This window comes from Callorhinus ursinus, unplaced genomic scaffold (assembly GCF_003265705.2).
Source record: "Callorhinus ursinus isolate GAN/ISIS: 27379988/994484 unplaced genomic scaffold, GSC_fseal_2.0 scaffold5, whole genome shotgun sequence".
In the NCBI taxonomy this organism is placed as follows: domain Eukaryota; kingdom Metazoa; phylum Chordata; class Mammalia; order Carnivora; family Otariidae; genus Callorhinus; species Callorhinus ursinus.
The window spans coordinates 6,245,653-6,257,990 of NW_027397067.1; the positions used below are offsets into that span (position 1 = coordinate 6,245,653).

At 37.9% G+C, this 12,338-nt stretch overlaps 1 pseudogene; it reads right to left on the reverse strand.

Moving 5' to 3' along the window:
• Positions 1–1,029: 1,029 nt before the first annotated feature.
• Positions 1,030–1,125, reverse strand: LOC112823743 (small nucleolar RNA SNORA70; annotated as a pseudogene).
• Between the last annotated feature and the right edge of the window lie 11,213 nt (positions 1,126–12,338).

Below are 12,338 nucleotides of genomic sequence, written 5' to 3' on the forward strand. Positions count from 1 at the left end.
TCCTACTTGTGATTAATTAGTTTCCCATGGCTTGTTATGAAAAAGGTAAGTGAAATGTCACTTGAAAGAAAAATACCTCATAGTTATTAAAACTTGGATTTGGTTGGCATAGAAATGCATCATTAAAATATCAAAGTGTAGGTAAGTTATTGTAAACATTTCTTCTTGTATAAATATAAGGTTACTATTTCCCATGACTAACATAGACCTTAGCTTTTATAAGGGTGGAAAATAAGGTCAACATTTAAAGAAACATACATCTGGCTAATTATGTTGAGTTTTGTCTTAAGAAGTAAGGAGAAAAATAATCTCAAAGAAAAAGAAATGTGGGAAGGAGCAAGAATAAATAGAAAAAGAGAAGGGAATGGCTGTTGGTTGAGTGATCCCTCTTGGGCAGGCATTATGCTAGGCATTCTGCCCTTTGCTATTTCAGGGAGGAGAGAAGAGCAGGGATAGAAAAACTTCAAGAATAAAATGACCCCTTCTGGGGTATAATTAGCTCTTTCCCTTAAGAATCTTATATTACCTGACAACCCATCATTGTCACCAGCCAACAACAAGACAGACTGCACGGGGCATAATTGTTCTCATTTTATTTTATTTTTTATTTTTTTTGACAGGAAGTAGGTTTTATTGGTGGGCATGAATAGGGAGGGGACAGTGTCGAGGTTCTCATGAGTGCAGAGCCCTCCATTTGTCCAAGGGGCCACAATTAGGGATGTATTTGACCCCACAGCCATCTGGGATAAGGCGTTTTTCAGTCACCATGTCTTCAAATTCATCCGCATTAAATTTAGTAAAGCCCCACTTCTTGGAGATGTGGATCTTCTGGCAGCCAGGGAACTTGAACTTGGTCCTGTGTAGGGCCTCAATCACATGTTCCTTGTTCTGCAGCTTGGTATGGGTGGACATGATGACTTGGCCAATCCTGGCTACTGTGCCCTGGGGCTTTCCAAAGGCACCCTGCATACCTGTCTGCAGCCTCGATTGGAGATGGCATGAGGTCAGACCTCAATACCCACTGGAAAGGGCTGTCTCCAAGGTCCCTTAGGGCAACCCATACAATCAACAGGCTGCATACACTACCAAGGAGGCTACTGTTTGCAGCCATGGCACACTGGGCCCCATGTTCTCATTTTAAATATAAGGGAAAATACACAGAGCATGTACACAGAGGAGAGTTCCAGGCGGATTACAGGTCTCTCAGATTTGCTTTCCCTGATTTGCCTAAGCTTTTCTTTCCTGCTGATGAGAAACTTGTGAATCTACTTTTCCTATTATGAACATTATTCACTTTAATTAAATGAATATTTGCTGAGCACTTTTATGTGCAATGTTGTGTGACAGGTGAAGGAGTGAGAGATGATCAAGGATGTGGACATCCACTAAAGAATAAACACAAGACCCACTCTACAACAAAGAAGGTATGATGTGCCCTCATACAACCAGATGTTAATTCTGATGAAAGGTTGACAGAAAGCTTCCAGAAAGGATCTTAGTGGATTATGGGAGGAGAGGGAAGGTGATTCTAGACAAAGGGACTAAAGAAAGGCAAGGAGGGTGGTGTCTGGGTGGCTCAGTCTGTTAAGCATCTGTCTTTGGCTCAGGTCATGATCCCAGGGTCCTGGATCGAGCCCCACATGGGGCTCCATGCTCAGCAGGGAGTTTGCTTCTCCCTCTTCCCCTCCCCTGCTTGTGCTCTCTCTCTAAAATAAATAAAATCTTTAAAAAAAAGAAAGGCAAGGAGGCATGAAAGTGCCTCTCTTAGCTATGGAATTGCAAAAGCTGGGTCTGGTTGAATGTGTAACCACCTGGGTATGTAGCTTAAAAAAAAGACCGGAAAGATAGATTATATCTGGGCTTTGGTGGATTTTGAATGCCAGATAGAATGAGAATGGACATTCCAATAAAGGTTTTTGAGCAGGGAAAGATGGAATAGAAAAGAGAGAGACTGGAGGTGGAAGACCACTAAGGAGACCATCATCGTCAATAGTCTGGGTTAGAAGTTATGTGGGAAAAAAAACATGAGACTAATAATGGAAACAAGTGTGGTCTTCAGAAAGACATTAAGGGTTGGTCAAAAGAGCTTTGGGCATGGACATCAGAGACCTGAGTTCTGTCACTTCCAAGCCATGTGACTGAACTGGTTTCTTCAGTTGCTGAGATCAACTTTCTGATTTGTAAAATGGAAGTAGTATCATAGAAGTTTTGTGAGAATGCTTTTTAAATTCTAAAATGCTATACAACTGTTCTAGATTCTGGGCATCTGGCAGTGGAATAAAACAAACAAAATGGCCTGCCATCACTGTGAGGGGGGAATAGAAAAGAAATACTGTAAGTAGGGAAAATATAGAGAGAGTTGGTAGGAATGAGCAGTAAGGAGAAAAAAAAAACAGAAGAGAGAGTGGGAATATAAAATGATGAAAGAGCAGGTTGAAGTTTTAGATAAGGTGCATAGGGCAGGAGCTCGCTGTGACAGACTGGGAGGAAATGAGGAGCTTAGCATGCAGATATCTGGGGAAAATTTTCCTGGAGGAGAAAACAGGAAGTGCAAGGGTCCTGAGGCAAGAGCACCCTGGGAGTATTTGAGGAATATATGAAAACCAGTGTGCTGGAGCAGATAGATGGGAAGCCAGAGCTTAGGTAGACTTTATGGGATAAAGTAAGTACTTTGGATTTTACCCTTAGTTGAAAGAGAACTATTAGAGTTTTGAACAGAGACATGGCAAGATGTGACTTAGGTTTTAACTGTATCCTTCTGACAGTACATTGAAAAGAGAGGAAGGAGTTAAGGAGAGAAACAGGGAGATCATTTTGGAATGGTCCAGAGTGCTAACAGGTTATGGTGCTTGCATCAAGGTAGGGGCAAGGGGTTGAAGTGTGAGAAGTGTCCAGGTCCCTGATATGTTTTGAAGGTAAAGTTCACAACATTTACTGATGGACTCCAGATGGAGTGTAAGAAGAGGAAAGTCAAGAATGACTTCAAGTTTAATGAAGATGCCCTTGATTGATTTAGAGAAAACTGCAAAAGGAACTAGATTTTGTGGGAATCTTAGGGGCTCCATTTTAAACATGTTATAATTGAGATACCTGAGTGGAAATATGTGTCAGGAAGTTGGCCATGAGCCAGGAGTGGAGGAGAAAGGCCACACTGGTGATGTGGAATTGTGTCATTAGCAAGTAGTTACTGAGAGGAGAAGTGAATTTTGCCAAAGTGGTTTTATTATAAAAGTGGTTTGCAAGTCCCTGAGAGTGAATAAACAAATGGACAATGAATGGTCAGACCGTATCTAAAAATAAAGCTCTTCTGATCCATCATCTGCAGCAACCAGACTAGGAAGCCAGCCTGCTATCTTTGTGTCAGCTTATAGGAAGTCAGACCCTTGCGATATCAGCACCAAATGGCCAGGACTTGATTAATAATTGATAGCTTTCCTAATTTTTGTCCTCACTTCCAACTTAGGACCAACCAGAGAAAGTCCAACACACCCCTAATCAATAGGATCCCCAATTCTAATTAGCTCAACTATAACTCTCCAGTGCCCCCAGGTCAATAGCTTCCAACCAAGGCACACCCAAGACCTTCTCTTTCTTCTATAAACGTTCTCCCACGTCTGCTTAACTTCAAGTCTCTGACAAATGACAGTGATGGTGGCTTGCTTATAGCAAGCTCTGAATGAATAGATTTATTTGTTCTCATTTGACTGGTCTTGGTTTTCCACACTCCCCATCATGTCTGTACATGATAGAAAAATGATCACTCCAATAGGAGATTCTCCAGGAGAAACGCAGATTTAGTTCCCTCTTTAGAGAATGCCATAATATTCACAGAAAACTGTCTTTTTGGCTTCCCTGAACTGTCAAAAAATATTTAAACTTAATATTCATCATCAATGCATTTGTATGCATCGAACAATTATGTTAATTGACTCTTTTCTGCTATGAAACAGCTGAGCCCAAACAATTATATGGCCAAGCAGTTGCCCTAATTAGTCATTTGTACAGAAATAACCAAAACAGTAATGGTCTATTTCTTTTGTGCTAATAAAGAGTTGAATTTGGCTTGGTTTAAATAATTTGTCTGAAAAATTTTTGTATCGTGATAGTGGATTTTTAAAAAACAGGTATGTTGGTAGCATTTCTATTACAAAAATTCTATAAATATTATAGTCAAAAGTCTTGAATAGAATGGCTAAAAGGTTCAGATATTTAAAAATGTGTTTTTAAAAACTATTTATCTAAACTATTTAACCTTTTTCATTATAATTATTTTTCAATACCAGATTTAAAGATTAAAAAGAAGCTGGGATTTTTTTAAGATTTTATTTATTTATTTGAAAGACAGAGAGAGTGAGTGGGGGAAGGGGCAAAGGGAGAGGAGAGAGAGAATCTCCAGCAGACTCCACGCTGAGCACAGAGCCAGACATAGGGCTGAATCTCACAACCCTGAGATCATGACCTGAGCCAAAATCGAGAGTCAGATGCTCAACCAGTTGAGCCACCCAGGTGTTCCAAGAAGCTGAGATTTTATGGCTATTGAAAAAGATCCTAGTTTTGACTCAAATGAGTAAGGGGTGCCCTTGTTGGGATGAATACTGGGTGATGTACAGAATTGTTGAATCACTAAAATGTAATCAATATAACACTGTATGTTAACTATACTGGAATTAAAATTTAATACAACAAAACAAGACAAATATTTTGTGTTTGGTTTCATGAGTCTGTGGTTGGACTTTTGTTCCACTAGAGGCAAATTCCCATTAGGCAATTCTAGAGCCTGCTCTAGACTTTGGTTCCCTCATTTCTAAAGCACAGATGGTGGTATTTGCCTAATGTAACTCACAGGACTGAGTTGCAGATCTGGCAAGACAATGTATATGAGATAATTTTGAAAGGTAAGTGCTAACAGCAATGGAATTTATTACTATTAGCTCAAATTCATAGCACCTCAAAGTACCCTGGCAGTGTTTTATTTATTTTTTATTTTTTTAAGATTTTATTTATTTATTTGACAGAGAGAGACATAGTGAGAGAAGGAACACAAGCAGGGGGAGTGTGAGAGGGAGAAGCAGGCTTCCCTCTGAGCAGGGAGCCCGATGCGGGGCTCGATCCCAGGACCCTGAGATCATGACCTGAGCAGAAGGCAGACGCTTAACGACTGAGCCACCCAGGCGCCCCCCTGGAAGTGTTTTAAATGCATGTCTTATCCTCATGTAGAGTAAGAGATGCCAGAGTACCTTTGCTCTCCTTGGCAGGAGCATCACCTCTTCCCTTGTTTTGGTTGCTGGTCTAAAGTATCTCAACTGCCAGACATTTCCCTTTGTCCTGGGAAACATACAGAGCATGTATTGTACCAGACTAACAAGATCAGAAGGCACCCAACTTACTAACTTGGCAACATGACACTGTTATGAGCTACATACACCAACGTTCAAAAATAAATTTTGAGGAGCAAAGCCACTGCATTTATTAATGGCTGTGTGTACCCGTGCGCTGTCTCCAGAGCCTCCCACCTCTTCCCAGTAACCTGCCCCAGCATTTACAGGGACTGTGTATTATGCCCTCTGGGAGGAAACAGGTTTTTCCCAGTCTAAGGAATGCAGATAATGGGAGATGGTTCAGAATTTCTTTATGTGTAAACACAATTGAAATTCTCCAAAACAAAGAATGTTCCTTCTCTAACTAGGACTTATTTTATTAAAATCTTTGCCAAACTGGGGACCCTGTTTTTCCCCTAATTAGTGGCTTTCATACAGGTTTGCAAGTGGAGCTTCCAGAATTGTGCAGAGGAGCTGGCTACTCCATTGCTTCATTGCTTTGTGTGTCTCTGGAGGTACGCCAAGAGTCAAGGGTGCCCATCATCTCTCTCAGAGCTGTGCAGACTTCACTGTAAGCACAAACTAAACCACAGGAGAGAAATTCTTCATTTCACAAGATCTCCAAGTGATAGTTTCTAAAAGAACCTGTTTATCATTCCCCAAATGAGTTAGCAATGCTACTAGTTAACTGTTCACTGTAAAATTATGTAAACACTTGCCTGCATCCCACATTAACACCTAAGCAACCGGAATGCAGGATATGCAATATGATCCTTAACCTAATTTTTAAAATCTTAGCTTTTAAAATATATAATCATATACAACACAGATTTTAGCTTAGCATTGTACTGCTAACTAGTATTTTGTTGCACAGAGATCTGTACATGACTACTCCATTATCCTTACAAATGATGGATTTACTCCAAAAGATGATAAAGAAAACTTTAGAATAAAATCATAACCAGCCTTTGTTTTGAAGTAGTATCTTACTATTTTGTTTAATTCAAAGTAACTTCTAGATATTATGTTATTATCACTCATCATAACACAACTATGCTGCACTCAATAAAAACTGAATACCACAATATTTTATGGTACAAGTGAAGCAACAACGATATCACTTTGTCTTTTGATCTTTGTACTTGACATGCTGAGGAAGATGCTTATGAGTTGTTTTGGATCTCCAAAATTGTGATTGTCCCAATAATTCAGCCCAAACAGGCTTCAATAAAAATATTGGGTAGAGTTTGAATTTAATTTTTCTTTAATTATATGAGTAGTTACAAATTTATTCATTTTATAATTGCCTTAATATTCTTAATCTTTTATTTTGTAGGGACAGACCACATCGAACAATTTTAAAGGCTTCTAGTGCTTCTTTAGGTCTTTATCAAGTCCTCAGTTGTCACAAAGCAGAAGAGAGTGAGAGACCAAATACACAAACAATGGCCAGATCATACATAAAAATAGAACTTTGACTCACCATTTGCACCAACCTGCCCAGGAAACCAACACCTTATCCACAACAAACCACACTGCAAGTAAGTCTGATATAAGTCATGAAGGGGATCAGAATGTGCCACCCCCAAATATGCCAGTTTGCACAAGGATTATTTTGAGCTGATGGCAATTCAGAAGCAGCAGACACAAAAAGAGTTCTCCATCCTCCCCAATCTGCCTAGAGCATAAAATTCCCATTGTGAGGTGGTCCCCCTCCCTTCTTCTGTGCTAGGAAGAGAACAGCTCTTAGTCGTGGGAGACTACTCTTGTCACTGGAGACAGCATGGCTTGAGTCTGCATAAACCAACCTCAATGAAATCACCCTAGTCTTCCATTTAGTTTCTCCATATATCTACTTTCCCAGTTGACCACCCCAAAGCCCAACACCTGTTTCCTCTGTCTAAACACTTCTCCACAATTTATTGTGCTTTATGAAAATGGTTTATAAGCTCCCAGGTCTAACCTCTGCTGGGTTTTCACTTCTTTTCTGTGAAGCCTTTGTACGCATGTGAAATGAACATTTTATCCTGTTAATTTGGCTTTTTTCAGTTTAATTTTCATACCCTAGCTACTGAAATTAAGAGGATAGAGGAAAAAGCTTTTCTCTCCTGTGCAGTTTTGGAGACCCAGATGGGATGGCACAGATATCCCACTCTCTTGGGAAGCTATAGCTGAGTCTCGGGACATCTGACAAAGCAGAAAAGGCAAAAATTCTTACCAAGGCAGCCTCTCTGATTTCTGCTCAGAGTCCAATCACATGAGGGCAGTAAGAACTTCTCCTTGTCTAAATTTACATTAGCAGGAAAAAACACTTGAAGGAACTAGTTCTATGGATATTACTCTTGGGTAACTCGGTTTGGGGTCCTCATCGGTTACTGATTCTTTTCCTTCCAGGGACAGCAATGTTTTCCTTTTTATGTCTTATGTGTCATTTGTCACAAAGAGGAGAATCACAGGATAAGATTCTCCTTCTGCCTTCGTTTTATATCCTGAGAGTTGGCTTGGATCCCTCTAGCTTTCTACCCGCCTAGGGTCTGCTTATTGGACCTGTACCTGCTGTGAGGTTGGGGGCACTAAGAATTTGTGGGGGTTTGTACTGCAAATGTGAGTTTCACCCCGCTTACAGCTGATGTCCTGCTGACCACTGTCAGCTCTCAGAGTGTCTGGCTAGGTTTTTCTTTTAGTTATCTTTGGAAGTGACTTGAAATCATGGGGGACTGCTTCTTTTGCACCTTCTTGTGTTCATGTTAAGATATATATATATATATATATATATATATATATATATATATATATAAAAGCTTATTGGTTTTAGTTTTGAATCACATTTGGAATAGGCATACATTTGGAAAAAAATTCTCAAGTGCTATCTGGAAACAAATTGGATATATTACCTACTCATATGACTTTTAAAACATCCAGACAGCTACTGTGACCTTTAAAAACATCCAGAACAGCCACTTGGTATTTCTAAAAGATTCCTTGCCCAAAATTTAGTCCACAGTCTCCATTAGAATACATATCAGGGGAAATCTTAAAAGTAATCTCCACAAATACTGGTAAAAAGTTTTAGTTGCCACTGAGTGGATAACCTTAATTTGTTCCATCTGCCAGAAACATATAGGATCTAACTATTTCATATAGACCAATGAGTTTGTATTATTATGTTTACCTGAGTCATGGCTAATGTTCTTTTCATTCAATATAATTGACATACAGTGTTACATTCATTTCAGGTATACAATATAGTCATTCAACAATTCTATATATTACTCAATGTTCAAGATAAGTGTACTCTTGATCTCCTTTACTTATTTTCCCCATCCCTGCACCTACCTCTCCTCTGGCAACAACTAGTTTGTTCTGTATATTTAAGAGTCTGTTTTTTGGTTTGTCTCTCTTTTTCTTTGTTCATTTGTTTTGTTTCTTAAATTCCACATATGAGTGAAATCATATGGTATTTGTCTTTCTCTGACTGACTTATTTCACTTAGCATTATACTCTTTAGATCCACCTGTGTTGTTGCAAATGGTAAGATTTCATTCTTTTTTATAGCTGAGTAATATTCCATAGTATATATACTACATCTTCTTTATCCATTCATCTATCAATGAACACTTGAGCTGCTTCCGTATCTTGCTATTGAAATAATGCTGCAGTAAACATAGAGGTGCATATATCTCTTCAAATTAGTGTTTTTGTTTTCTTCAGGTAAATACCCAGTAGTGGAATTATTAAAGCATATGGTAATTCTAATTTTAATTTTTCGAGGAACCTCCATATTGTTTTCCACAGTGGCTGCACCAGTTTGCATTCCCATCAAGATTGCACGTGGGTTCCTTTTTCTCCACATCCTCACTAACATTTGTTATTTCTTTTGTTTTTGATTTTAGCCATTCTGACAAGTGTATAATGATATCTCATTGTGTTTTGAATTTGCGTTTCCCTGATGATGGGTGATATTGAGCATCTTTTCATGTGTCTGTTGGCCACTTGTATGTCTTCTTTGGAAAAATGTCTATTCAGGACCTCTACCCATTTTTATTGCATTATTACTTTTTTCTTGTTGAGTTGTGTAAACTCTTTATATATCTTGGACATTAACCCCTTATCAGATATATCATTTACAAATATCTTCTCCCATTCAGCAGGTTGCCTTTTTATTTTATTGATAGTTTCCTTCACATTGCAAAAGCTTTTTATTTATTTTGGTGTAGTCCTGATAGTTTAATTTTACTATAGGATCTCTATTTGCATCTCTCTGTATGTTATGTATGCCTATGTATGTATATATACATATTTATCTATAGTGCTATTTTTCTACCTCTGGATGATATTATCAAAATTAACTTGTAAAAGAGTTCTGTGTTAATTTACTTACAAAAAAATAAGTACAGGGGTGCCTGGGAGGCTCAGATGGTTAAGTGTTTTCCTTTGGCTCAGGTCATGATCTCCTGGGATTGGGGAGTCCGCTTCTCCCTCTCTCTCTGCCTCTCTCTCTGCTTATGCTCTCTCTGTCTCTGTCTCTCTCTCTTTCAAATGAATAAATAAAAATTCTAAAAAAATTAGTACATATATAAATTGAATATTCATAAAAATCTCAGAAATATCAAATCTAACCTATATATTTTTCAGGGATAATCTTTGGAAAATTAGGCTAATTTAATATTGTTGGGTTAGTTAAAACATGTATGTCTTCAGAGCTGTCTGAATTATATTTAAAATAATTTCTCAGGCTCCTGGGTGGCTCAGTCGGTTAAGCATCTGCCTTTGGCTCAGGTCATGATCCCAGGACCCTGGGATTGAATCCTGTATCGGGCTCCCTGCTCTGCAGGGAGCCGGCTTCTCGCTCTGCCTCTCTCTCTCTCTGTCTCTCACGAATAAATAAATAAAATCTTAAAAAACATAAAATCAATTCTCTTCAATATTGAAAGAACTACAGCTTTTTTTAAATATAAATCATGATGCTTTTACTTACCTTCAAATCTTTTATTGTCACTTTGGTTAAGTGGATAGTTATTCTACTTGGGTTTACTAGTCAAATAAGCTTATGTTAACTCTATTAGATATTAGAGACTATAAAATTAGAAAACCATTCTAAGAACAAAATGTACAATAAAAATAAATAGCTCAATATATGTCAAAAACAAGTTGGTGGGGATAATCACATGTTTAACTTCTGCAATATTTGATGCTTGCCTAACATGCCTATATTACAAAATTTGTGAACAAGAAAACAACTTAATGTAATGGCTAGTTTTGTCCAAAGTCTCATGAAATTTTCATGAACAATCCAAGTATAATTTTTAAGAACATATGTTTTAAGTGGATATAAATGAGACAAATTTTGTAAATGAACTTTTCTGCTTAAAAATAGTTTCCAAAGTCTGAGAAACAAACTGAGGGTTCTAGAGGGGAGGGGGTGGGGGGATGGGTTAGCCTGAGATAGGTATTAAAGAGGGCACGTTCTGCGTGGAGCACTGGGTGTTATGCACAAACAATGAATCATGGAACACTACATCAAAAACTAATGATGTAATGTATGGTGATTAACATAACATAATAAAATTAAAAAATAGTTTTCAAAATCCTTTTGGTAACTTTGAACCTTGAAATTATACTTATTTGAAAGATAGATATTAATTAATCTAGATCATTTGCAAATAAGACAAAATACTGAAACATTAATTGCTAGACATAAGTTTAAATTTATCTACTTTTGGTTTCTTATTTTTACAAGAAGATTAAAAAGATATTTGGGTCTATTAGTAAAAATGGGGGTGGGGAAATGAGAAAATTTTGTTCAATTGGTAGAAAATTCCAGCTATAAGATTAATAAGCTTTAGGGGTGCCTGGGTGGCTCAGTTAGGTGACTGACTCTTGGTATCAGCTCAGCTCATGATCTCAGGGTCATGAGGTCGAGATCTGCATCAGCTCTGTGCTTAGTGCAGTCTTCTTTTTTCTCTCTCTCTCTCTCTTTTTTTAATTATGTTATGTTAGTCACCATACAGTACATCATTAGTTTTTGATGTAGTGTTCCATGATTCATTGTTTGCATATAACACCCAGTGCTCCATGCCTTATGTGCCCTTCTTAATACCCATCACTGGGCTAACCCATCCCCCCACCCCCCGCCCCTCTGAAACCCTCAATTTGTTTCCTGTAGTCCATAGTCTCTCATGGTTCATCTCCCCCTCCGATTTCCGCCCTTCATTTTTCCCTTCCTTCTCCTAATGTCCTCCATGCTATTCCTTATGTTCCACAAATAAGTGAAACCGTATGATAATTGACTTTCTCTGCTTGACTTATTTCACTTAGCATAATCCCCTCCAGTTCCAACCATGTCGATGCAAATGGTGGGTATTCATCCTTTGTGATGGCTGAGTAATATTCCATTGTATATATGGACCACATCTTCTTTATCCACTCATCCATTGAAGGGCATCTTGGCTCCTTCCACAGTTTGGCTACTGCGGACATTGCTGTTATGAACATTGGGGTGCATAAGTGCAGAGTCTTCTTAAGATTCTCTTCTCCCTCTGCCTCTGCCCCCCCCACTGCTCGCTCATGCACCCTCTCTCAAATAAATAAATAAATCTTTAAAAAAAGATTAAAAAACCCTAGGGTTCTAACAAACAACATCTTAACTACAATTAGCAGTATTGTATTATATACTTTAAAATTGTTAAGAGAGTAGATCTTAAATGTTATTCCCAAAAAAGTTGATCATTATGTGAGGAGATAGAAGTGTTAACTAATATTATTGTGGTCATTATTTCATACTATATACATGTATCAAATCACCTTAAACTTACATGTGTTATATGTCAATAATATCTTGGTAAAGTTGGAAAAAATGATACAATGAAAGGAAGACACCATTACAATAGCAAAAAAATATACACAAAATTTCTGAGAATAGTTTCACTAAAAATGTATAAAGTCTTTATGATTAAAACTATAAAACACTGCTCAAAGACACAAATGTAGATTTAAATGAAATGCAAGACAATATTCTTG